This window comes from Neodiprion pinetum, chromosome 7 (genome assembly GCF_021155775.2).
Source record: "Neodiprion pinetum isolate iyNeoPine1 chromosome 7, iyNeoPine1.2, whole genome shotgun sequence".
NCBI classification, from domain to species: Eukaryota; Metazoa; Arthropoda; class Insecta; order Hymenoptera; family Diprionidae; genus Neodiprion; species Neodiprion pinetum.
Genome location: NC_060238.1, coordinates 3434163 through 3455068, shown reverse-complemented (window position 1 = coordinate 3455068; position 20906 = coordinate 3434163). Strand labels below are relative to the sequence as shown.

Genomic DNA, 20906 nt, shown 5'->3' with positions numbered 1-20906 from the left:
ATCGCAAAATATAATTCTAGGTGGAAAATGGATATTAGTTTTCTATTTGTTACTAGAAAGTCTAGTATCCGTTACTATTCTTACTCATTACGATCACTGTTACTAGATTTTCTTGCAACTGTTGCGAAAATTTAATGCTTGCGCAAGAATAAATTGACGTTAAAGCCTTGTTTAGCTAAAAAAGTAGAGTAAACCTCACAAACTGATTTTGCGTTGTAATTACCAAAAAAGGATCGGCGATAGCGCAAAATGGTTAGGCGTACCTCGTTTTTCGTAATTCCAACAATATTCTAACAGTTTTTTTAACGATACCTGTTTTACTGAATTTTTCTAGTTACTGTAACAAATGAAATTTTTCTCAGTGCATGTATACGGATCGTGGCGATGCGATGTGGCGTTAGAGAGGTGATTTTGTGGGTATAAGCAGACACGGGGGTAGATAGGTTTGGTGGGTGGCTTGACCCTAAATAAATCATTATGCAATTATAAATTCATGCCGTATCTCTCAGCGGTTAGATAATAATTAAATAGGCATTATTCCTTGCGGTCGACCTCTGTGGGATGGCACTCGCTGATAGGGATCTTTATTATTCAGTGGTGTGTCGCGTTCTACCGTTCGCACCAGCTAGCTAAGGGTTACACGTAACGAAAGATTCGAACAAAACCCGCATTCGAACAAATTTCAATCCGTCATTTTTCGTAGTCTCGTATTCGCGAATGGACCTAATTTTTTACTCAACAATCTATATAAATTTCATAAATATTCTCAATTAGTTAAAAAATGAACAATTTTTACGGAAAAAAAAACAACTTTCAACCAATTTGTCATTCATTTGTGATTTTAGGTCACTTTAATAATTCAATTTTTGCTAATGGCAGTGAAGTTTTGCATTATGTTGCTTTTTTGGCGATTATCAAACAATTCGTCATTGTTTTTTTCGACTTTGGTAGAACCGTAGACATGCTTCTAGTTTTTTCTCTATTATCGATCACTTTCGATATTTTTGAAACTATTTTCAACAATCGTTTTGTTGCACATTTTTTCATTATCAATGATTTTCAACGATTTTCAAACAGTTTCCAACCATTTTCGGCTATACTGTGATTCAATTCCTGTGAATATTCTTCTCCTCGTTGTTCTCTACCATTTTAAATAAACAATTACAAATTCTCGGTACGACATACAAAATATTTCTTTACAAATCTGTTAAAACCATAGAATTGCCAGAAAAGAATTATATGGAATAAGATTTTTGATGAAACCTTGAAGTTTCAAAAGAAAACTTAAAAAAAAAAAATAAAAATATGTTTTGATCGTACCCGAGGGTTGTTCTCATCTTTTGCTGGGACGCGCGACGTGCAGAGTACTGTGAGGACAAAGTATGTAAGGGAAACCGGACCGGGTACACAACATGGAGCAGGCAAACGTAGGATATAGGGTCCATCCTTATCTGAGAATAGCAGGCACCCACCCTGCAGACGGGGCGACCACCCCTTACAACGTCCGCGAGGTGCAGAAACCACCAGGGTGTCTCGAGTCATCCGCGGGAAAGCGCCATGATGGATCGGCCATATTGCTGAAAACAGTTCTCGACCAGGACGCGATAAAAATTGCGTTTAAACGCCGGCCAAACAGCTGCTAAAATCAGATTTGAACCTTTCTCAGGATACGTCATTCACCAGAAATGGAAGATGTACGTAGAGAATGAAGTAGATTTATAAAGTGAATTCCGGAGGATAGATCAGTGATTTTCGCAACTGAAAATTTGGAGTCTTGATATGGTTTTTAATAGATACCTTATGGAGGTAATTTGACTATCATTTAACAACACAGAATGGCACGGTTAGAGTGAATGAGTTTAAATCATTGAGTGATTATAACATGTCATGAGGGCGAAAACAGTATAAAAATTTATATACATCTTGAGGTAAGATTGAAATTTATTCTGATATTTTTTATTTGTAAAAATAATGATTTTTAAAGCTGCTATAGTCGATCTTCCAAAGTATTTCTAAAAACAGCGTCTTGTGGCGAGCCAGATATTTCCGGACTGAATCATCGGAAATGGAAATACAAAAAAGATTTAGTTAATACAAGGTATTGTCTGGTCTATGATCTAAGGAGTAAACGGAATATTAACAAGTAACAAAACGGTGGCTTCACAAAAAAAAAAATTTCGATTTTCCATAAAAATTTTCGCCTCAATTTGTCTATAAAATGGAAAATATTTATCGGTGAGAAAAAATCTTCGATCAAGGACTGAAAAATATATTCATAAAGCTTGTGTAAAAATTTTGAGACCGATCGTTTAAACCGTTTCCGAGAAATCTTTCTCACCGACTTTGCAAACATGGATTTTAGAAAAACGCCTTCAAAGTTTCAAAATCACTTTCAAACGCTCTGGGAAGAATGTTTGTTGGACCGACATGAAATTTTCTGTGTCTTACATAAATTACGAAAATGAAATTTAAACATAAATCGCTTTTTGCAAACTCCTGACTGGGGAAAATCCCCTTGACATAAACAGTAATCTGTAATTACTTCCGCAGAAAAATTTCTAGGTTGAGTTACGGGCTTTGAATGGTGTTGGTGAGGCCGAGGATGAGAGCTACTGTTATCACTGACTTCTGAGCGTGACGCTACATTCTCGTACGAGATTCCCAGGGAGCCTCATATGTTTTATATTCCAAGTATATCCACCCTGGCGTCACAGCGCTGCCCCGGGACCGATAATACGTATTTTATGGTCTACCCTCGGCAATCTCTGGCCATGCACCCCGAATGATTTTGGTTATATATTATATTATACGGTACCCAAAGTTTCAACGCAACGAATATGGTGATCCTCGCTCTTGATTTCAGTCCGCACGTTGACCTCTGGGTGCTTGAAGAATTTATGCTGATTGATTTTTTACGCCTGTTTACTTCCACTGAGAGTCTAGTGGCATTGAACAGTACAAAAAACTGAGTTGAGGTCGCGAGGCTAGAGTGGTAAAAAAAAAACAAAAAACTTCCGCTAGTCTCTCCGTTTCGTAGATTCCAAATTTGGAATTCGAGACTTCGCTCCACGTCGAAATCGCGGATTATTACTGTCGAAATTCCGTTCTCAAAAATGTCCGCAATGTTCCTTCAACTCAAATCACCCGGTGCTGTTTCATCCTTTCCAAATTATTTCACAATTGTTAATATTCATTCCGTGATGATCCTGATGCAAATTAACAGCCCGAAGGATGATACGAGAGTATCTATCGGGGTAATGGCAAGGACTGCGATCAGTGCGAAAGTGTCGTGAAGAGTCTTGAGCAGGAGTGAAGAGAGTACGTGAGTCAGTCCGTCCATCTGTCGTAACCCAGGTGCTGCAAAAAAAAAAGCACCGACGTCTCGAGCTCCTCTCTTTTCCTGCGTATCTACCTCCATGTAATTCTTATCACATCTCACGGACGGGAAGATATTATGAATACGCAATACCGGCACGCCATATCTCGAATTTATAAACGCGCCAGCAGCTCGAATTGCGAAAGGTGTTTGCGCGTCTCTTTGGCAACGCATTACGCTCTCAACGCGGCCTGGAATCCGAAGACCCATAAAGCCTGGCCATGATTGCTGTCCAAGGTTCCGTCGATGCTGAGTTACGCCCTTGCTCCGGACCCTCCTAAGTGGTCTAGACTCTTGAAGCACCCGGTCGGGTCGCCGAAACGACGTCGTTGACAAATCAGCTCAGCTCCGTTATTGCTAAAAAATTTCCCAACCTTTTAGCGTAGTTCGATAAGAGAGCTTGTAGTCATTGCATACCCAGTGCAGACTTCATGGTTTCGCGAATCATCCGTACGTCGAGTAGTGAAAATCCGCGAGGGATAATTTCACCATCATCTGAGAAGTTGCACCACCGTCTGATTATACTCGAAAATAACTGACAGTCGGATCGGCCAAGTGGCACGCTTAATACTCAACCGGTTATACAGACTGGATCCAAACGAAGAACCGAGTGAAACGAAAGTCATTCCTGAGCATTGTCTCGCCTACTCGTATAATTCCTCTGCAGCAAGCGAGTGAAAAAGAAATTTTTCAATAAACTTCATCCAATTCATCCTCCATTCTTTTCATCTCGTACGCGGTCGTATCGTGATCGTAGTCGTCGGGGTGAAGCTTTCCGGTCTGTGTCCTTTGCATCACGTTGCGTAGTTTGGAAACTTGCGGAAGGATTCGCATCCACGTTTTCATCGTTCCGCCTGGATTTTGGTTACGTCTCCGGATTCGGCGCTGCTTGGACAAGACATCGACGGTTCGCCTTTTGGAAGGCGAAGCCGAGACGCGTTCCTAAGACAGAAATAAGAACCGCGGAGAAGAATGGACCACCCATGTCGAGATGCTTCGTCTCGCACACCGCGGTCCGGTCCTCGGATCCACTCAACTCCACTCTCAAGTGCTCTTCGCACGTACCAACCGGCCGCCACCATCCGTGGCACTCCATCAGAACGGACCACGGAACCACAGGGACCTGGAATGACACTGTGACGTGCACTTCGCCGAGCTGTATCTGGCCGCGGTACACCGACCCTCCAGACTCCAGTGTCCTGGCCAGTCTCTATCAGGACGAGACGACCCGATCGCCGAGTCAATTCAGACATTCGATCACCCGCACGGAATCTCTCAGGGATCCAAGAGCAATAAAATGTTCGTATTTATTATGGATTCTTCATTCTAATGCGTCAGACTACGATCTGGTTAACTTAAAAGTTGACACTGTGGTTTCAATTTCTAGTCAGAAGAGTTCAACTTTGCTTCTGCAATTCCTTCAGTGGAATATCGATCTTCTCGATCAGAATTAGGTATCGTTTCCATATAGTACTGAATTTTCTATACAACCTGGTCATGACGACATTGAGAGTTAAGAGATTTAGATCACACAATCCCAACAACTCAAGGGAAGAGAAAATAGATACAACATGGAATTCAAATTTGGTTTATGAATATCGATTCCACAATCAGGGTCGGTAGATTTTCCTGACTAAACTCACCCTGAGGAACATTTCAGGATTGTTTCGCCCAGTTGCAGCACTACTTCCGGATAGAGACTGTAACCACACTGTTGTAACAGTTCGGCGGGAATGAATCCTGTGCAAACTCCAACATCGTGTGTCCAGCAGTCGAAGGTTTCGCATGGGCACAGAATAACGATAATTCCCTGTTTCAAGTTAGCGTTTCGAGGAATTGTTTGGGAAAGACGGGATCGTAGTTCTGGTCATCGTGTGTGGTCCGTGGGTCCTCGACTCTCTCCGCGAGGCTGTTCATCGTCCGTTTGCATCCTACGACCCGGGGAGGTGCTAATCACCCGGTATCCGCAGCTACCGTAAGCCGCACGAGGACCGGGACGGAGGGACTCGGTCCCGAAGGCTCGGACTGGGACCAGCGCCAAACGGCCACAACCGGCCCTTCAATTAGTATACACCTACCCGAGGCCCGGCCATAGACCACGCTTTATTCCATTTTCGAGGCCCAGGCTCGACACCTACGACGTTGCGTTACCATTCGTTTCTCCTCCACGATGCAGCATTTATTATAAGCACCTACTCCGCAGACGTTCAACGGATGCAGCATCTGTATAATGTGTATTCTGTGTATACTGTACACATCCGAGAGCAGGGAAAGCTTTGTTCTATTATGAAGATGAAGCTGAAGTGATTTTGAGTCACACTCCTGTCCCGGACCGGCCTTTCCAACTAACCGAGACCAACCATGGTGTCCGGTGAAAAAATCCGTAACAGATTCAAGGATATTTCCAGGAAATTTCAAGGATATTCAAGAACAATAAAAAATACACCAAAATGATGATTATGGTGTATAAAGTTCTTTCTTCTAACAAAACGTGACCGCGAAAAATATATTCTACTCAATCTGTGTATCACAGTTTTTTTTCTTAGGACCAATGCTTCGTAAAATTTAGAAATAGAATATTTCCAGGACACGAGATAAATTCAAGGATGTTTCCAGGACCACTGGACACCATTCCAACGTGGTTAGAACTAGTTCAGTTACTGTAACTAATGGGGAATTTATTTTAGTTGTATCATAATGATTCGTGGAATTACATGACGATTATTGCGAATCGTCCGAATACCGTGTAGGTCGCATTTCTCAACTTTGCCCATTAAAATCTGCTACATGAACACTACTTTCCACACACATAGTTCGTTTTGTGAACACTGATGGGAACAGTAGGTACCTACATGAGTCAGGATGTAACGTAAGTATATAAGAAAGAAAATGGATGAACTTCATAAGCGTGGAGATTCAGAAGGGGGAAACAGTTGACCAAAAAAAGGTGAGAGCAAAGTTCGGATTGCGCTTTTTCGTTCTGACTGGCCACTCAACGGCGATGATACCGAACGGTGTTGGCGGATCCTCATCTATTTGTCCGGTGTAAACTTTGTTTTTGCAAATAGAATTGCACCGGTTGTTCCGCGGTTCGTCCGTCTCCCTCGCTCTTCAAATCCATCATCGCCCTTCGGTGAGTTACAGCTGACACGGAGGCGGATGTGTGAACCAACATGAACTGCAGCATAGATCGTGCCCAAGCCCAAGACGATACAAGAGTCGTGGGAGCCTGCGGACCTCATGTGCCTCTTTTATGGTTCAGTCAGGGCTCTTAATTACGTGATAATTAATTCGGGGGCTACCGTGTGCAACACTGCACTACGAGGTGAGCAACAACGCTCCAGGCTCGGTACCCTACAAGATGAGACGGAGGAAGAACTGAACGAGGAGAAAGGACGGATCGGGTCAGAGAACCGAGAGTTCTTCGTCATTCCACATCGATTTACGAAAGGGTTTGAAAAAATGAAGTATTCAGGTATGGATAACTCAATGTGGTGATATTTTCACGATTGAACTGCGGAGACCAAACTCCTGGAAACCATTTTTAAAATGGATTATTGAGCACTGCTTATATTCCACTCCCGACTGACCGAATAATATTGTCATTGCAATAAACGGAACGAATGTTTGTGGAAGGGATGAAGAGAGTTTCAGCTACGAGGGCTGGCGACTCTCTTGAACTAAGTTATAAGAACACCTCGGCTAGCCACTGTCGCTGACCTTGAATCCAGCGGTCTGGCCCTCGTCCAAGGACATCAAAATCACCTCCAGAATATTTCGGGCATTCTCAGTTCTTTCATGCGGTACTGGATGGATAGTCGCCTCGCTACCGGCTCTATTTCCAGTCACTACGAAGAGCATTCCCTTGACTATGCATGTCGTATGCGGTGGCTTGTGATTCGCGTTCTTTCGCTATCTTCTTCTCTCTCTCTCCCTCTCTCGCGTTCCATGTTGACTGCAAATATTTGCGACGTCATACACCAGCCACCCTGCAGCCCCGGACTTTCCGACCCGTTATCCTCATCCTCCTTCTCGTCGTGGTGCATTAAAAATTATTACACGAACACCTCTCGCCTCGCTTCGTGTATGAATGCTTGTTTCAGAGATTTCGATAAATCAACCTCAAGGTGTTTTAACATGCGAACTAATTTTTCCTTTCTCCCTTTTTTAAAAGGGTTGTCGCGACTCGTGTCACGAGACGTACTCTTGGGGTGTTTGTCATTCTTTCGACTGATCGTCTCGCAGGTGATTGGAAACGTTAAGATCTTAACCCTAATTGATCAAACTTCGGTAGAATCGCATAACGGTTATACAAGGTGAAATTCATCCCGTTCTCCAAACAATTAATATCCTACTTTAACAATGAGTTCTAAAAATGTGGAAAAAAAAATTTATGCACTGTTTAAGGTTGCAGAAGAAGTTCTCTCTGTAGCCAAAATTGATTGTCGTTATATTGTAAAATATCGGCAAAGTTAAGGTAACGAAAAAGTCGCGTCATTTACGACGAAAACGTGTTTCCCCCCCGTCAAAATTAATATCGAAAAAAAAAAAAAAAACTATGAAAGTCTATTCCTGAAACGTTATATTTTAATAAAAAACCTAACCGAATATTGTCCGTTCAAAAAAGTATACATATTTTGAAGATTAAGACTGCCAAAAATGTCGTAAAAATCAAATCACAACACTTTATTCAGTGCACAACACTCAATAATTGTATTTTCAATGTCCAGCCTTTGTGTCATCAGTAACGAAAGGTTGGAAATCAAAATTTTCGCAAAATCATCCAGATTTCAGTAAAAACAGGAAAATTTCCGGTATTTCCATGTTATACCTACAGACATTTCGCAATATTATTCAATATCGATTAAAGCAACCGGATCTGCTGTTTTCTGTTTCCGCGACGGGCCGTTTCCGGTCCGTGATTATTATCATTATACTTCTACATATGGGTGCGGGGGATCGGGGAAATCCGGGATGGTTGGTAAAGTTAGTTTCTGGCTATACACACCATAGGACAGTGAATCTCTCTCTCTCTCTCTCTCTCTCTATCTCTCTCTCCTATTCTCTCTTCTCTCTGTGTGCTTTTAATTTACCGGGCGGCAGGCAAATGTTTGCACCTTACCATCCCTCCGCCCCCAACACCCGCCGATCCCGATCCCGATTCCCTCCACCCTCCCATATATAACGGCGCCGGATTCACCTCGGATATCTGCCACCCCCGATTCACCCTCAGCCCCTATGCCGCGGATATATCGACTGATTCTGACCACCCTACGCGATCCGATACCTGGACGGTGTAACGGATTGTTGGTTAATACGTTGAAACCCGTTGTCGTTGTTTTTATCATAATAATAATAATAATAACAATAATATTACTAATTATTGTTATTATACACATCGCTCGACTAATGAAACTTTTAATTATACAAATGGAGCCGCAGCTTGCCGAACCTTTCGTGCAAACAACGGTCGGCAAAAAAAAGGAAATAAATCAAAAAATGCGGAAGATGAAGCGTACGGATGTCGAAACTAAAAGACAAAGAAACCCTTTTTTTTTTTTCTTTTCGATCCAACGATAAATAGACGCTCCATTTTTATCCTGTGCAAATGGATGAGTATTTTTGAAAAAAACATTTTCATGCTAGACACTTGTGTTAGTTCCTTTTTTTTGTCTTCTTCTTCTTTGAGCTTTGATAAAATTCGTTTTCATTAATCACAAGATTTAATACAGTTAACGAATAATTAACTAAATGACTCAGCTAATGGGAAACAAACGGATTTGTAAACATTCGTTGTATAAAAATTCTGTGAGATAGTTTCGACGTGTCTTTTTTGGAATTGGAGCAATCTTTTTGGAATTGAAAATATCTTCAAGATATTCATTCATTCTTCAATTGCGAATAAAACATTGGATGATAATTTAAATTTCAATCAATTCACAGTCTCACAATTGATCTGTTTTTTTTTTTTTTTTTTTTATCAACAGATCGACAGCAGTGTAAACAAAAATTGATTTTATCATTCGCGTTATTTTTTTAACTTTGAAAAAGTTTTTCGAATCACCGTAACATTTTATCAATAGACGTCTGCTAATTTATATCGCTGACTATTCAATGTATTGATGATCAGTAAACGGGGGTTTAAAAAATTTAACCAAAAGATTCGAGTGACTTTCAGTCGTCTTATGATTTATGAATGATTGATAACTCATCGGTAGAAGTTCTCATCATTTCACAAGTCCTGTAACAACTTTTACTTGGCGTATTTTTATTCGACTTTAATGAAAAAATAGAGAAGCGAAAGGCAGCTTAGGAAAATAAAAAATCGCCAAGGCGTCTACGAGTCGTTTTTTTCTTTTTTTTTTTCGTGGTTTTTCAGAATCCGTAGAAGCTTTCAACGAGGCAAATGAACCGACGTGAAGTCATCGACAAGTGACCGACACGGTGGAGGAAAAGTGCATAGTTAAATAAGTATACCTGTGTATTCTATATCCACATGCATTCCGTCGCACGGAATTGGTATGAATCGGATAGCTCTACGTTGCAGCGATGTCCTAACGGTGGCTTTTTAATAAATGGAATAAAAACGAGATCAAATATTTAATAAGACAATATTTGAGCGGACATACGTTATATGCATCTACGCCGAATCACGCCGATATAGGTACATACCTACCTACCTACTCGTTTCGTACCCACCTATCCATCTAACTACACGTAGGTTCAATGTACACACCTACAAATCCTTCTGCATACATACCTGACTGCCTGAAGCATGTACCTGAATGCACACTGCATTCCTGATCGGCGCAACGATCATTTGTACGCTCAGTTTTACAGCTATTAATTCCCTCAGGCTACGAATCGATGGCTTTTTGTAGGCCGGCAGGAATAGATCTGAATTAAAAATATTGGGGATATGGCTGCATTTTTCTGTAGAGGAGTTTTCCTCGACCCTCGGAAACTGAAATATGAGTAATTTTTAAGCTGCATAGCCGATGTTTCGAGAAAACTGTAAAATTTGACGTGTTTTCCGTTTTCTAAAAACAAACTGATATCGCTTCGATTGAAATAATACGGCTGTCAAAAAATATTCAACGCTATCAGTTGAAAAATTTATTCAAATGTTACCAAAAGCGCTTGAAATTGTTTGAAAGTTACACGAAAACAGTTTAAAATTGCACAAGAATAGCAAGTAAGAGAGATTGTAACATAAACTCGACTCGTTTCAAGTTTTTTTCGTCCGAGGGTAGAAAATTTTTTACAGTATAGTATATTTTTAATCGACTTACAAAAAACTCGCCGATACATAAAATCGTACTCAAGCTTATAAGAAAATGAATTGAACCAATTTTTCAATTCCATAATTTGAACTCGTAGAAACATTTTTACTCGGGGAATTTTAAGAATTTTTTTTTTCTTTCTGCCTTCAGAATTTCCCGTCTAAGAAAAGATTGGAAATTCATCCTAAACTTGAAACTTCACCAAAAATTCACGTCGTCACAAAAATTCTTCCACGTCTTTAAAATTGAATTTATCCATAATTCTAATTTCTTACTAATTCTGCTTTTCTCACTTGGAAGTAAACTATTATTATTTGACAATTGTCGCACAAATAATTCCCTCTATGAGTTTTAATTGATAATTCTGGATACTGAAACTAAAAATAAAAACAGAAACCAGAATACTTACCGGAAGTATTTGTTGCGTCATAGTTGAAGTCGTGTCGCCTCCGCGTTTATTCGAATGTAGGGTGTTGGTAAAAATTGAGAGTCTCACGATTCCGCGGCGATATGATAGTCGCATTGGATAATAATTACTTGTCATTTTTCTCACACTCTCCGCATGTACGAATGTACGTTCGTTTCTCGATAATCGTACCTTTGATGCGCCCTCGAAGTGTTCGGATGAGGTGAACTTCCGTTCACGTGACCGGTTTTCAACCCCGACGCGCAAACAGGGCGGAGTTAGACAAGGGTTAAATGATCGCGAACCTGCCTGGCTGCCCTTATTATCTCCTCTATATCAAGGCTCGGCTGACGCGTGGCGAAGAATCGTTATTACGCATAACGCGTGCCGGTTGGAAACACTGAGTGCAACATTTCTCTGTACTCGTTATCGCAGAAATAGTTACATTTATGTATAGATTTTTGTGGGAACGAGGTGTAAATTACGGGGGGAAAAATCCGACAGCGAAATTCAAGAGGGAATAAAAAACAAAATACCTTGAAATACAATCGTCGCTTTTGTAAATTAAAAATTTTTCGAATTTGTAACAGACCGTTGCATTTTTTTTTTTTGACAACGTACGAGTAAAAAAAAAAACTTTATTCATCATCGAAAGATTTTTTTTTATGTTCATTGAAGGAGAAATTACTTGATATGAAAAGTTTCTATGGGAAGTAAATTTTTCTGGTGGAATAATAATGATGATAGACGATGGGAAATAAAATTCGATATTGATTGGTTACTTGAAATTTTTTAATAACCGAAATCCGAGTCTAATGAACAATTTTTTAAGATCAACCGTTCGTGGAATCTTTGATTCTTGTTGATTTGAAAGAATTTATTGCAAAGTGAGATGAATTCGGTGAAACGTTCGGCAGAATTTTGAAATGAATGAACGATTCCTAAGGGAATGGAAAAACAAATGTTGAGTCGAATAAAAAGTGCAACAGTTCTTAGAAAATTAGTGCAAACTGAAATATAATTAAAATTTGAACAATTTCTTTAAAATGAAAAAAAAAAATCTACATACAAATACCGATAAGATGCTGGTATTGAAATAAATTTCTGAAAATTTTGTCGAAAAAATTTGATGGAAGAAAAAATTAATAAAGACCTTAAACGTAAACCGCAGATATAAAAATTGCTGAAAAAATACTAACAAGTAATTGAAAAATTGTATTGTAAATTTTCCGATCAAAGAGCTCACGCATAACTACTTTTAAACGAATTTCAGATTACTACGACGGTAAAATAGTGAAAGAAGATGCCGCCCGGGATGAAGGGAGGCGGATAATCGTGGAGGATTAGAGACGTAGCAGCAGGGTCCGATATTACGTTTATATTTTATTGGGGTGTAATTTTCGTCGGGCGGCAAACAAAGTGGCGATTATTACAACGAAAGACAGAAGCAAACAGTGGGGTAAGTGTGTATACATATATATATATATATTTATATACCTATATATCTATACATCTGTATATGTGTATGGAAGAGTAGAATCATCGGTTTGCGGTGCCTCTGTGAATTACCTGTTGCTTATATTGTCTCTGAACAAACCTCGGAACAGTCTGTATCTGTATGTTGTGTATCTGCAAGCGCAGCCCCAAAAAACTACGTTCTGAATGAAAATAAAAATAGAAGAAGAATAGTCCGGGAAAAGTAGATATGAACTGACAATATTCGGGATGTGGCTGCATTTTTGTGTAGACGAGTCTTTCGACACTCTGGAAATCAAATCTGAGTCATTTTAGAGCTGCATAATCGCAGTTTCGAGAAAACAGGAAAATTTGACGATTCTTACGTTTTTCTCAAAAACTGATATCGATGGATAAAAATTGACTCGACCATCGTGTAGAGCGGAAAATTCTACATCGAATTATGTCCTCATATGTCGGAAACGGAGTCGGATTAACAAGTTAGCCAAAAACATATTATCACATAAAAATTTCCTAGATTCCGTCGATAAGTAGAATTTTTTTTTTTAATAATTTGTTAATCCGGCTCCGTTTCCGACACACGTGAAAGTAATTCGATGTAGAATTTTCCGCTCTTCACGATGGTCGAGTCATTTTTGATCTATCGATATCGGTTTTTGTAAAAAACGCAAAAAACGTCAAACTGTCCTGATTTCTCGAAACGCTGGCTATGCAGCTCGATAATCACTTCAGATTTGAGTTTCTGCGAGTCGAAAACCCCGATATACAAAAATGCAGCCATATACCGAATATTTTTAATTCAGAACTGTTTTGACCGAACTAATAAACAGAAATGGAAGAAATTTACAGCGCGATAAAACGCATCGGAACTTTGTGAACGGCGATGCAAAGAAGACCGCGCTACGAAATCGCAAAGATACTTTGGATTAGCACTGCTTATACAGACTACGTGTTAGTTAGCACACATGTTTAACTACCGCCGTCTGCAAATATCTCACGTCAATTGGCACGCGGTCCGTTTCAGGATGAAAATTCGAAATTAATAGACACGAATCTTAAAATAACGATTTATCAGCGTACCAAAATTCGGATTTTCGACAAATTACCAAGTAGAATAACTGTTTTTTCCGAAAATTCATTTAACCAAACCCTCTTTTATTCGGAAAAGTATTTTCAGAACGGTCGGCATTCCGACTGAACAAAGCACAGAATGTGAATATACAGAAAAATGAAAGTTCCGAAATTAAAAATTGATATGGGCCGATATATACTTCGGCAAGAGTCTGACATTTGAAAAGTGAACTTTTTGACTGTTCGCTATTTTCGCGATTCAATATTGTTCCTCTTCGCAATATTTCCCATTCTCGAAAGAAAATTTCGGTATAAATTTATTTACGCATGTTTGGGTTCTGAAATTTTTTCATTCTTCTACAAGCCAACTTTTCCACGTTTTTAACTGCCAGTAATTAGACTTTCTGGATTTTCTCCGGGTCAAATTTTTCGTCATTCGCATTTTTGTACCGCACCCTGGCCGTCGACTGCCTTTCACTAATATTCTAATGATTTGACGGTTCCGCCCCAGGTACGAACAGAACCAGGATTACAAAAATTGAATTCTACATAATCTAATTTGACAGGACGATGCGCCTTGAGTGCAGGCAGGGAGGCCACGAGGGAACTGCTCAATTAAAACGTCAACTGTATAGTTTTTTTTTTAACGGAGCGTAACGAACGAGGATGATTCGGCGGTTAGGTGAATTAGTGAGGATGATGAACGTGAAATATCGCCCCTGCCTCGGGCGCACGCATGCTGCAGGTACGCGAGCAATAAACCATGCACGTTTCACCCCATGGGATTCCCCACAAGCAGTAACTATCTTTTGATGTCCGGCTGACAGCCACGCCAAATTAAATATGAATGGGGAGAGTAATAGACCGAACAATCGAACCGTCCGGGGATTTAGCCGGACCTTGGTGAATGGATAATGCGGAACTCGATCGCCTCAATATCACCTTATTAGATTATCGTGAGAGTCCTGAAGATCCTAGAGAATTCTTATTTTTCATTACTTCTGGTGATGTAAGACAATAAAAGGAAAAGATTTCGATCCAAAATCACTTTTTCACAAAAATTACTTTAAAATCACAGTTGAAAAATATAATTCTAGGTTAAAAATGAAAATTAGTTTTCTAGCCGTTACCGGAAAGTCTAGTATCCGTTACTATTCTTTCTCATTACGATCACTGTTGCTACATTTTCTTGCAACCGTTGCAAAAATTTAATGCTCGCGCAAGAATAAATTGACGTTAAAGCCTTGTTTGACTAAAAAAGTAGAGTAAACCTCGCAAGCTGATTTTGCGTTGCAATAACCAAAAAAAGATCGACAATAGCGCAAAATGGTTAGGCGTAATTCCAACAATATTCGAACACTTTTTTTTAACGATACCTGTTTTACTGCATTTTTCTGGTTATTGTAACAAATGAAATCTTGCTCAGTGCCTTTTCGAAGATTTTGAATCCAGAAAACAAGTTTCTAGAAAAATTTCGGTCTAAAAAAGGCTGGATAAAAAATTTGAAACTCACAGGATTTCACAATCAAATAATGGGCGTGAAAACTTCCCATGTCTCGTTTAATTTGAACTTCCGGTTCTACCGGAAATTAATCGATTTTCAACGTTTTACCGACAGACGTGTACTTTTTTCTCCTCTTTACTCTTTCGAACTGAATAATAAAAAAAATTTTTAAGCGTTTTGTTTTTCCAGACAATTTTTTATTTTTTTTTCTTACTTTTATCTCAAAACTTTTTCATTTAATATTGCGAGAAAACTGTTCTTCCGGCTTCTTTTCCTTCAAGGTGTCAACTATCTTACACAACTTGTATCTCATATTCAAAATGAAAAAGAAAAAGTTTGATGAGTTTTATTTAAATTGACGTGTTAATTACCGGGACTTAAAACCCACCCACATTTTTTTATCGCAATATTACAGGAATTTCCTGGAGTTGAAAAATCGTGAGGTAGAAATTACGTTCTTCAATGATCTTCAGTTTAATACACGTTTTACTGCAGAGACGCTTTTTAAGGTGAAATTAATTAATATTCTACATTGCAATATGATATGCCGTGAGATAAATAAGAGAAATATCGTACCCTGATTGAGAAACGTTTATTAATCGGGATAATTAATTCCGCAAAGATAATAAAAATATCGCTTGTTGAATAGGAAAAAAAGTAAAGAAATAAGTAACGGGACATTGCGATTTGATTAAAAAAATATCTGTCTTATAATAATCAGTAGGAACGATATGAAAAAAAAACAGAAATAAAAAAAAAAAAAAAAAAATCCCCCAACATCCTTCAAATATTTGTCGTCGAGAATCAGGTGTATACATATTATATACTTAGTAGTTCTCAAAGTAAGGTCTATAAATATTTCAATCTTGCAGAATACTTGGATGAGCTTAATTCCGGCTAATTAATAAACTTTTATCCCAACCCCCGTAGCTTCGGTCTTCGAATACTCGCAAGCTCGGGTCTCAAAGAGAAAGAGAGGGAGAGGCAGAGAGAGAGAGAGAGAGAGACCGAGCTTTGTAGCGAGTAGCGCGAAGCTTTCGGATGGAAAGCCGAGTCGCGAGTTCAAAGACAAGAGCCGGAGGAAAACGAAAAGCGGAGGTAGAAAGAGGGTGGAAATAGAAGGGGTGCCGACGAGGAAATGGGGGAGGAAATATTCCTACGGGATACGCGCAACGTCACGTCGAGCAACACGCGCCAAGCTAACCGTCCTTATCTCCTACGGTTTCTTCCGCAAATATATACCCTGAATCCGCAACAACCGTCGAATACACGAACCTTCATTCGGCCGAAATTTCCGTTCCGTCTTCTCCAAAATGCACCGCGTAATTTGCATTCCCGCACACGAGTTTCAGGATTGAGGTTATGTAACGTAGTCTAGGGATTTTTTTCATACTGGGGATTTTTGAGTCCAAGAAAACCGAAGACGAAATAAAAAAGAAAACAAAAATTAATCAACTATTTACAATTGAGAATACTTTGTTTAGTTGGTTCAGTGATTGTGAAGCAGCTTCTCATTCCGAATAAATATTTTTAGAGTTTCACGATTCGTATTTTCAACTTCACGTGCAAAAATTGGTGAATTTAATCCCGTAGTCAAGAGTTTCACAAAATCTAGGGTCTTCGTTAGGTATAAATATGGTTTCCTCGAAAATGGAATGTTCGAGGTCTTGATCAGGTTCCGGAAACGAGTTTCGGGTCTCTATAAACTCTGCTCCATCTTTTTAATTAACATAATATTACAGATATTATAAGTGGAATTTTGAGTTATAATTGGCCATAATTAAACAGAGTTGGAACAGCAGCAAAAGGGTTTCATTAATTTACTCCGATTTTCAAGTGAATGGGTAACTTTACCGAAAATTTTCAACCGACCAAACAAGACGTTTCAGTATCCAATTCCGTTTGAAAAATCAATGAGTTTACTTCAGAATTTCTAATGGGACTTGAAATTGACAGCTTTAACCCTTTGAGTTATAGTCGTAAATTTTCTTACCGCTTATTGTATATCCATTTTTTTGATATTTAGAGAACTTTGAGAACATGTTTCTTTGTGGTTTTTTGATTTCCAATACTCAATAGTAATTATTGCGATATAACGTAAATCGTTATTGTTAGACACAGACTGATTGAAAAAGACCGTGAAAATTCTTGCACAAGCATTAAATTTTCGCAACAGTTGCAAGAAAATATGGCAACAGTGATCGTAATGAGAAAGAATAGTAACGGATACTAGACTTTCCGGTAACAGCTAGAAAACTAATTTTCATTTTCTACCTAGAACTATATTTTTCGATTCTGATAAAAAATGAAAATAGTTGAGGACTGAGCGGTAACCGGAATTAAAAATTTCTTTCATTGTGACTCAAAGGGTTAATGTCAAAAACGAAACATCCCCGAGCCAAGAAAACGCATACATATCATCTTTGAGAAGAATGTGTTTTTTTCTGTTTATTTTTTTCTAAAAAATATAAAAAAAAATCAGCATTGAAGAAAACAAAATGTAGCCTAGTTAACATACACTCGTGGAAAGTAAGGGAAATATTTTTAGCTCCGAAAGTACGGTTCAGGGTGGAAATCTCGCCGGTATATACGAAAGGCCTACCCGCGGAGCAGGAGATTACCACTCTTGTTCATTATCATGGCTCGCGTCTCAGCAAACAGTCGCCGCGGCGTCCCGGCGTCCCGGCGTCGTCCCGCCGCGTTCCAGGGCGCATCGGGACCGTCGGTATCCGGCGCCATTCCCGGTTCATCCCCCTTCCGCATCCCTCGGCGTTCCTGTTGCTGCCTGATCCCGTCCCTTCCCATCCCTTCCCCTTCCCTCACCCTTCGTTTCCCCACCAACCACCCCACAGCTGCCTGCCTGCCTTCCTCAGGGCTTGTTTGACTTTACTTGCAGCTATGTAATTGAATATTATACCAGCCGGAGTGCTGGAAGGGTTGAAAACTCGAAAGCGAAAGGGAAAGGAAGGAAGGAAGGCAGGCAGGCAGGCAGGCAGCGATTCCGGGAGATGTTCACTGACGTCGAAGGTCCCTCCGCCCCCGGAACCACCCTCGCGGTCCAGGGTTGGGGGGCGTATAATATAAAGCGCTGGAAAGCGCTCGGAAAATTACAGAAAATCTCCTGGAATTAGGAACGCCCTGGCCCGAAAGTGTTTGCCCATTATATTCTCGCAACTTCTCTCAAATATCCACCATGCGCCCCCTTTCCACGATCCGGAGAAGCTTCTTCGTCCCCCGTTTCGTTTCTCCGCGGACCTCCGACCCGCCATTTTACACCCCTTCCGCTCGTTGTCCTGCAATTTCCGGCCATGAGAACCGGCTTCGCGAGGGACCTACAGGAAATCCGCCCCGAAACATACCGCCGACGAGGGGCAAATATTAACACGAAAAAATTATGAAACGCTCCGACTTCAGGTTATCGCGATCCTCTTACTCGATCCGCTTCCACACACCTAGGTCGGTAGGTAGACGACTAGGACCTTCCCAAAGCCCCGGCACCTATAGTTGTTGGGTCGATGTTACCCGGCGAACCGCCCCGGCGCTCTGAGCCTCCATTGCCACACGCATTTACTACGCCATTCCTACTTGCAACCTTCCAAGGTAAGGGTACCAGTTATTGACACGCTTAGACTCTTTATTATTGATGATATTATTGTCCAAAATTGACGACACAAATTGTGAATTTCTCGATTACTAAAACCAACTGCTAGAGGGTTAAACACTACAAATTTTTTTTTTTGTAATTCTGGAACTAAGGATCGAACAGATACAACCAAAAATTGATCAATAATTATGACAGGATCTATAACTGGTACACTTAACGGACGCGGATAAAGTAGAGTCGCAAAGCCTGAAAAATAAAATGACCGTCGAAGCTTCAGGTATCCCGAAAACCATACGAATTAACAAGAGAATTTGAACGAAGATGGTTTTGGCTTGTCAACTCTTCAAAAACTTGTCCTTATGCAGGGTTATTTCTGATGTGAATCTCAAATTTCTTTCCGTAGAAACGCGTCTGTAGAACATATTCCGTAAACATTTGCCCTGTAGAACCTCCTCCATCAGTATTCACAATTAGAGAGCTAACACCCTATCGATGAATAAAAATTGTGACTTTGTGAACTGCTGTTTGCGAAAGAAACGCTAAAAGCAGCTAAACGGCATGTCACGATCCTAAACTAGATTCAAAATTAGTATACCGTCAGTTGTTGAACAGTTTCATCGCGTTGAAATGTGCTTGCAATAAAATTGTGACGTTTCAACGGTGCTGGTACAAAAAGTTTCATTACCTCGAACGAACGGCGGTAGAAGAGTTTGCAATCATCGTCAGTCTATGGCGGATAAATCGAGGAAGCCGATCCTCGGGTATTGGAAAGCGGAATTAACTCTTGTTTTTAACGGGCTTTTCACAAGGGTTTGATTGTGTTTTTAGCTACCAAATTGGTGCCAATAATTAGCTAGATGAGGCGCTGGTTCACGGTTCACCAGCAAAGCGACGCTCTCGGTGTGTTCATTTACCAACCAATGTCGTTCAAACCTCATTTTACTCGCGCGCACCTATCCACCGTTTGTTTGCCAGAGACCAGGACTGCTGTTTTCATTCAGTGAATATCCCCGCGCTGTTTATTCGCTTTTTATTTATATACCCCGCTACTCTTTCATCCGGCTAAAACCGTTCCGAAATCATCAACGCCGCTCGAGCAACGCTATCTAGATTCTCGCTCTCGAGGCGGGATCACACATCGCCGTTGCGTGTCTGCGGTAATCGTTGATTACAGCTCGTTTGACCAGGGGTTGAGAAAGCCGCTGGTGCAGGACACCCCGAAAAAACCACAACCCATTCGGGGTCCTGCGGTTGGTTCGAGGTTCAAGGGTCACATAGTAGACTCTCCACTGTCCGTGGCATCAAAAGAAACCAGGAGTTTAACAGGACCATGAACTCGATGAGGATGACGATGACGATGAGCTCACTATTGGTGCGTTTAATCGATGGACGTGATTGAGTGACGGCACTCGTTGTGTCACAACTTATGATCTTTACAGTTCAGTCAGGTTCGACATAGTTTAGTACCAGATCCAGTTGAAGGGTACCAATTGCGAACTCACCACTGTGCATGAGAACAAACCAGGAAGTTGATGAAAAGGATGATGATGAGCTCACTATTGGTGCGTTTGATTGAGGGAGGGCATCCGTTAGGTCACAACTTATGATCTTTACGGTCCATTCAGGTTTGACATAGTCCAGTACCAGATCCAGTTGAAGGATACCAATAGCGAGCTCACCGCTGTGCATGAGAAGAAACCAGGATTTGAGCAGACCAGGAAGTTGTTGAGGACGATGATGATGAGCTCAGTATTGGTGCGTTTGATCGATGGACGTGATTGAGGGAAGAGACCCGTTAGGTTACGAGTTATAATATATATGGCTCAGTCAGGTTCGGCATAGTCTAGTACCGGGTTCAGTTGACAAATCATTAACTATGCATCGAGCCAGGCAGCAAATACTCGTTACCAACGAACCGCCAAGCCCCCGCTTCGCCCCATCCTGCGATCCAGGCCGGGCAACCAGCCTTCCCTAAATACATCGATAACCATTATGCAGCATTATAACGTGACGGTGGTGGTCGTCGCCGCTCTGGCCAAGTCCGAAACACACGTACCATACGCACACAATGCTCGACGCTGAGCGACGTATGCATCGACGTCAGGGCTGCGTGAGCGAGCGCGTGGCCAGCTCGGAACGAGTTCTTTATAGATATTTTATGAGCGGTGCTTTCTCGCTGTTTGATC

General features: G+C 40.5%; 1 long non-coding RNA gene across 1 annotated transcript in view; it reads left to right on the top strand.

The window, feature by feature from the left end:
* LOC124223148 (uncharacterized) overlaps window positions 1-20906 on the top strand; it is a 91173-nt gene that overhangs the window by 20736 nt on the left and 49531 nt on the right. Inside the window, exon 2 of the long non-coding RNA XR_006884210.2 lies at window positions 12339-12524. This is a non-coding gene — a long non-coding RNA (uncharacterized lncRNA). The remainder of the gene's footprint in view (window positions 1-12338; window positions 12525-20906) is intronic.